General features: G+C 37.3%; 1 long non-coding RNA gene across 2 annotated transcripts in view; it reads left to right on the top strand.

Moving 5' to 3' along the window:
* LOC105356900 (uncharacterized) overlaps nucleotides 1–5,593 on the top strand; it is a 15,415-nt gene extending 9,822 nt beyond the window's left edge. For both annotated transcript variants that reach the window (XR_002872677.2, XR_013653075.1), the window contains exon 5: nucleotides 5,356–5,593. This is a non-coding gene — a long non-coding RNA (uncharacterized LOC105356900). The remainder of the gene's footprint in view (nucleotides 1–5,355) is intronic.
* Nucleotides 5,594–6,302: the final 709 nt, after the last annotated feature.

Here is a 6,302-nt window from a genome sequence, read left to right as displayed (position 1 = left end):
TTATTCTAAGGAGCAGTTTTCCCAAAGTGCCTCAACTTTGTCCATGTTTAAAGTTTAAAGTCTTGCTTTTTCTATGGCAGCTTTATTGGGAGATGGATAGTTACAATTTGTAAACAGCATTGCTCTTAATTTTATGTTTTTTTACTCAATTCCACAAATTCTGTAATAACGGTTTTTCAAAACTGGAGATCTTGAAATAATAGTACTCCTGTTATCTGAATGGCTAGTTACTTTATGATTTAAATGACATTGTTCATTATAACAACATTGTTCTTTAAGCTGCTTTACTCATTTTCTGTCTTTGCTTGACATATGCTGCACCACAAAACATGTTATAATTTAGATTTTGTGTCAATTGTTTTTCTATTTTATTGAATTTTGTTGTAAATTTTTACTTTAAAGAAACAAGGATTTTGGAAAGCACTCTTAAATATACCTTTGTGAATGAAAGCTGTCTTTACTGGATCCTCTTCTAATAAATCAAGTCAGTCAGGCATCACTTTCATAAATCTGGGCCACATTTGCAGATTAATGAACCCCTTGACCCCTGAATTTATTTTCAGCTATATAAAAAAATCTAAATTATTATTATTATTAAAAAAATCACTTATGTTTTTGCTTTCAAGTAGGAGGAAACTGAGTGTAATGTTGGAGCTGAAGTGGATTGATGTATCAATAAGGATCAAGGGGCTAAAAAGAAACAAAACAATCTATTTTGGCAAACTTCCAATGCTCTGAACAGGTCACCAACTAATAATTTGGGCTTTGTTACATAAGCAAGTCAGTCTTTATTCACTCCAATAGGACATTTACTTTTTTTTGATCCATGGAAAGATTTTACCCAAAACTGCACTGGCGGTATTTTTTCACAGTATCAAATAATTTTAGTTTAGCCTTGAATTAGTACAGTGACCAAAGTTTGGTGTTTTCACTTTTACATCAGCCTTTATTGGGTGTCTTACAACAAATTTCAGACTGTTTTTGTTCAAAATCATTTTTACTGTTGTTACAAAAAGAAATTGTAAAGAAGTTAGAGTAGCTCAAGGACACGACGAGATATAAGTGTGTAAAAAATAAAGGCAATTGCTGTAAAAAGATGCAATATATAAGTAAATATGTAAAAAAAACTAAATATGAATATTAAGGAGTAAAAAAATTAAAACAGGAGTCCAAACCTCCAACAAGGGTAGAGATTGTGTGTGAATATGTCATTGAGTGGGGTGTTGCTTGTTTTTGTTGGTGCTTAAAGACCCACTCAGATGAACAGGTTGTTTTGGGTGTTTTTCACAAGCTCTTGTAGCATTTTCTCATGATGGCGGACATTCATGAGAAAATTAAGCTTAATCCACATGTACGCAAAAGTTCCTTTTGAAAAGCTTGTAGGTGGTATGTAGAAGCTACTACGGCAAGCCGCAAGTGAATGTCTGCTGCATTCACTTGCAGACAAATCGATCGATGTACATCTTTGTTTTCTTCGTCTGAGCTGAAATCCAGATCAAAACTATTTGGCTAGATAGTTCCAATATTGCTCGCCATTTTTGTTGCACCGCTAATATTAGGTTGGGAATGTAAGCTAGTGGGAGCGAGTGTAAACAGATGGATGTCGGGAAATAGAGTCGGGTGTATCAATGGCTTCAATTACAAATTTTCTAATGAACTCCTACCTCTCTGCAGAAACTATCTCCTATAAAAAATGACAGGTTTTGGATTTAGGCTAAAAATCACTATTAAAAGACCACTAGGAATGCTTCTGAAATACAGTGTTCCCTCGATAATTTGTTTTCAATATTTGCGGTTTCACGTCTTCCCAGTTTTTTGCCCAGTCACGTTACTCCTCCAGTTCATCACAAAAACTCAGACGACTCAAGACTTTTGTGTCTGAAGGAGGTTCTGTGGGGGAGGAGGGGAGCGGAGCTGAAGAGCATGCTGGCCTGTCGACTTCCCTCCCAGCTGCTATGGAGTATTTCACTGCTAGATCAGTAACTGAATCGTTATAACCAAAGTGTGTGCCCCTGAATGGAGAAAAGGCAACTGACTAAGAAGCGGCTGGTGAGCATCCTAAGACATTGAGGAAGAATGTTCTTTAATTAATGCTTCACAAAGCATCAGAAATGTTTCAGAAGGGTTTTTGATGACGGACATTCTTCGGTTGGGGGGTGGTTCTCCGTATTCGCAGATTCAGGGGTGTCTCTGGTCCCTAACCCACGCGAATACAGGGGCATTACTGTAGATCAAAAGATGGTCAGAGTGGGACTTTAATAAGTAAGCCCTGAGTAAGCCATGGGTTAACACGTTTTATTTGGTCAAAACAAAGACAACCAGCAAACTAAAAGGCTGGTTTGTGACCCAAGAGCTAGAAGATGATGAAACTCCTTCATCTCTTTTTTGGGGGTTTGCTTTGACTTAAGCCCAATAACACAACAAAAGAGATGTCATGTTTGAATTTGAAATGAAGTGTGGCATCGCAGAACCATCTTGGCATTTGCTAACTTTTACCTCAGTCCGTTCAAACACCCTCCAGGCAGACCCAGAAGGAATGCTACTTCAGTTGCTTCAAAAATAAGAGCCATCACAAACATAAAAGTAGTTTTGAAAGACACTGTAAATGTACATTCGACATTTCCACTCTTTGTATTGACTGAAAGTAGAAATATTCCTTTAAAAAAACGCAGACAAACCATGTTATCTTTTGTTCTTCTTGGGGGCCACAACAACAGATGCCAAGCATTGGAATAAAGAGTTAATGAAATTTCCTCCTGAGAGAAACGGAGTGAAATGAAAAACTAAAATTAAATTTTATGCTTTGGGTTAGGGGAAGCCAAGGTTAAAGAAATGCAACAAAGCAGTGTAGCGTTTTTATAGAAAATCAATGTCCTTCTCATTAATGTCCTCGTGCGGCTGTGTAGAAGACAGGTCAGATTTTTCAGTGTTCAGTGAACACTGAATTTCTGAAAGCCTCGGTTTGTGCTGCAAGACTTGGTAAACATACAAATATTATTATGATAAGCAGTTTTTGGAGAATTTACAAGGACGTCTCCAATGAAGGTAACAAACGACATAAAGTTGCAGTAGAAATATTATCGCAAAAACACTCAACAGAAGCACAAATTAACAAATAAAGTAATTCCAGGCACTGATTATACTTTCATAATCACGGAGCAAATGAAATCTTTTTTTAAGTGCAGTAAATTATTTAGAAAAATGCTGATAATTGTGATCTATTATTGTGTGAATTTGTATATACATTTAAGCATTTACATAGGGCGTGACAATGATTTACTTGCTAAATTATTCAGGAAAACACTATTTCTGACATGTTCTTTTTTTATAATAATTCTTTTTTTATAATAATTTCAGTTTGGTGTCAGAATGACTTTATTTTGAACTAAATCGTTTAATTAAGAACTAAAGGACAAAAAAAAAAAAAAACACAACCAAAGGTCTAATTTTGTTCTGCTCAAATTATTGTTCAATCTAATGAGGAGTTGAGAAGGTGTGGAATTCTTTTCAAAGAAATATGTCAAACTTTTTTTTCTTGAGGTTTGATAAAAAATAAAAATTAAGTTGGGGGGGGTTTTGTTTACCAGCGCGTGTTGGCATTATCTCATGCACACACACACGCACAGCTGAAGGTCAAGATTTCCCTTGTAGAAACAACTCAGAAAAAAGGACAGAGTCTCACCTTTGCAGTTCTTTTGTGCAATTTATGTCCTTTAGTTAATATTTTTTGCTTGAGGTCGCCATAGCTGGGACTTGATCCTCTTGAACGCTGATGTCTTGTTGCTGGTCAGTGCATTCAGGCAGGAGAATGAAGTGAACAAGTGCCAGCGACAAAAGGCCAACGCGGCTTAGCTTGCGATCTGTGCTGCCGAAACTGCTATCAGATGTGTTATTAGCATATAAATGAGATAAGCTCTATGGTAATTGCTGGCTGAAATTAAAGCCAAATAGTCCTGCACAGGAGACGGTTAGTCTGCACGGGGATTGAAATTGTGACGTTTTACAGTAGATGTCTTTCTGAGTGAATCTCATTATCATACAAACGAAAACAGGCCGAAATGCAAAAATTCATGATACAAACATGAAATGGCAAAATATTAACCGTCAAAGAGTAAACATACCATTGGAAAACGGTTTTTTAAGCATTATGGTAATCCCATTAATGTTGTGAGGTAACAAAAGTACTCAAAGACTAATCACATTCAAAATAGCCCCCAAGTGCTGCTAATTACATGTGAAGCGAGGTGTGTGCCATCTGCAGATTTTTACGAGTGTTGTGTCACATTATGTCATGGTGCTTTGGTGCTGAGAGAGGGGCAATGGCATTTATTAGTTGATGGAATTGCCCACCTGGGATAAGAACAGCCGTGACATTTCAGCAGCGGAGCAGGGCAATTACCCCTGGTGTCAGCAGCAATAGAGCAAACTGGCCTTCAGTTGTAGTTCAAATCACTGAAGCTCTAATGTGAACGTTGATTCCTCTGGATTAACATTTAAGGTAAAAATATTTCTACAATTACTTCCTGTTTTTTTGTTTTTTTGCCCAATCTGAACTGATGGTCCAGACCACGAAATGTAATGCATATGTTCTGTTTTTTTTTTAATTTCCAAACTGAACCAGAAATTAGACAAATTGTTTCTAATTTTATGTGCTCACTGTAGATAAAATAAACGGTTCTATCGTAGCAATCTGGCAAATGGAAAAACTATTCTTAGCCAAATAGAAATCCTATTAAAACAAAAATAATAAAATAACCAGAGCAGTTCACCAACTAAACTCCAGGGGATTTGGTGCAAAAAGCCAGCTCCCATTTATTCATTTATACTTGAGAATCTGGTTTCAAAAGCCTTATTCAGCTCTGCAGCTAGATTTTATCTGCACAACTATACTGCGAATATCATTTTATGCCCCTCTACATTTGACAAATGAAAAGTATGTTTTTTTTAAATTCAGCTCCCTTTTGTGTTTATTTTCCAACAACAGTTAGGTCTGTTTGTTCCATTTGGTCAAAAGCCAGGTTTGATGGTGTCATATCTGTATCAAAGACAGTAATTACTGTACCTTTTGGTCATCTCTTTTTCTGTAATTAGTCTTGGTTATTATGTCATTTGGGAGACCACATTGTTACTAGTGTCATGGTGCCTCTGTCAGACTCCTCCCCCTCCCAGCTCTGCTCTGCTCCTGACTCACAGCTGTGACTACTCACCTCATCAAGACACCTGCTTCTTAAGGAGACCCAGCTCAAGCATTCTTCGCCAGTTCGTTAACCCTGATTGTGCCTAGTCTCCATGAGCTCCACATCTGGCTCCCTTGTCTCGTGCCTCGCTAATCTTGTCTTGTCGTCTGTGCCTCAGGTTTACTTCATGCCACGAGAGTCACCTGAGTCTAACACCACCTCGAACAGCAGCCTCATTCCACTCACGCTGACACCTTCCACGTTCAAGAGCCACAGCCTCTATGCTCCTCAAGAGCTCCAGCCATGCCACTCACCAAGAATTCCAGCCTCGCCTCTCTCAAGAACCACAGCCATGCTCCTCGTCTTGAGCGCCAGCCACGCTCTGCGCCAGTAAAATAAATCATCTTACTTACCAACCACTTACCTGTCTCCTCCTTTCGGGTTTCAGTATCTGGGGCCATCTCATGTTCTGATCATGCCATCTAGCTACTTTAGCAGAAGGAAGTGACTATTTGCACATAATCAGGGTGGGGTTAGGGTGAAAAAACTTGCAGCCACTGCCGCAATGCAAATTTGCCCGCACAGGTTAAGTGAAGCCAACGTAAATTTCCCTCAGCGTTTGCTAAAAATGGCAAAAACGCATTTACATTTGTTTTTTTTTGACGAAAAAAAATTGTTTGAGGAAAGAACCATTTAAATTAGTGTGCAGTCTCACAGCAGGATACTAATCCCTTCAACTTAGAATTTCACATGTTCAACAATTTTCATAAAAATCTAATTAAAATTATTGTTTGCAAGTTGATGAAATATTTTTATTGTTTACACATCAGTGTTTCTTTGAATAAACGAACAGAATCCAGACTTTGACAATGAGATTTGAGGGGATTCAGGAAGGATAAAAAAAATTACATTAAACATTAATATAATAGTAATTTCACTGTCTATCACTTTGCAGGAAAAGTCCAAATCAATATTCATGGGATTCATTTCATTCAACTCTATTCTATTCTATTCTATTCTGTTCTACTCTATTCCTATAACAATATTAATATATTGATATTTAATGTGATTTTCAGCTTTTTGGCTGAAGAAAACAAGAGCAAGTTTGCAGACACTAGGAAGTCC

The sequence above is a fragment of the Oryzias latipes genome, chromosome 22 (genome assembly GCF_053564925.1).
Source record: "Oryzias latipes strain Hd-rR chromosome 22, Olatipes_Hd-rR_3.1".
Taxonomy (NCBI): Eukaryota; Metazoa; Chordata; class Actinopteri; order Beloniformes; family Adrianichthyidae; genus Oryzias; species Oryzias latipes.
The sequence above is the reverse complement of the archived record's forward strand: the minus strand, read 5'-3'. Positions and strand labels throughout refer to the sequence as shown.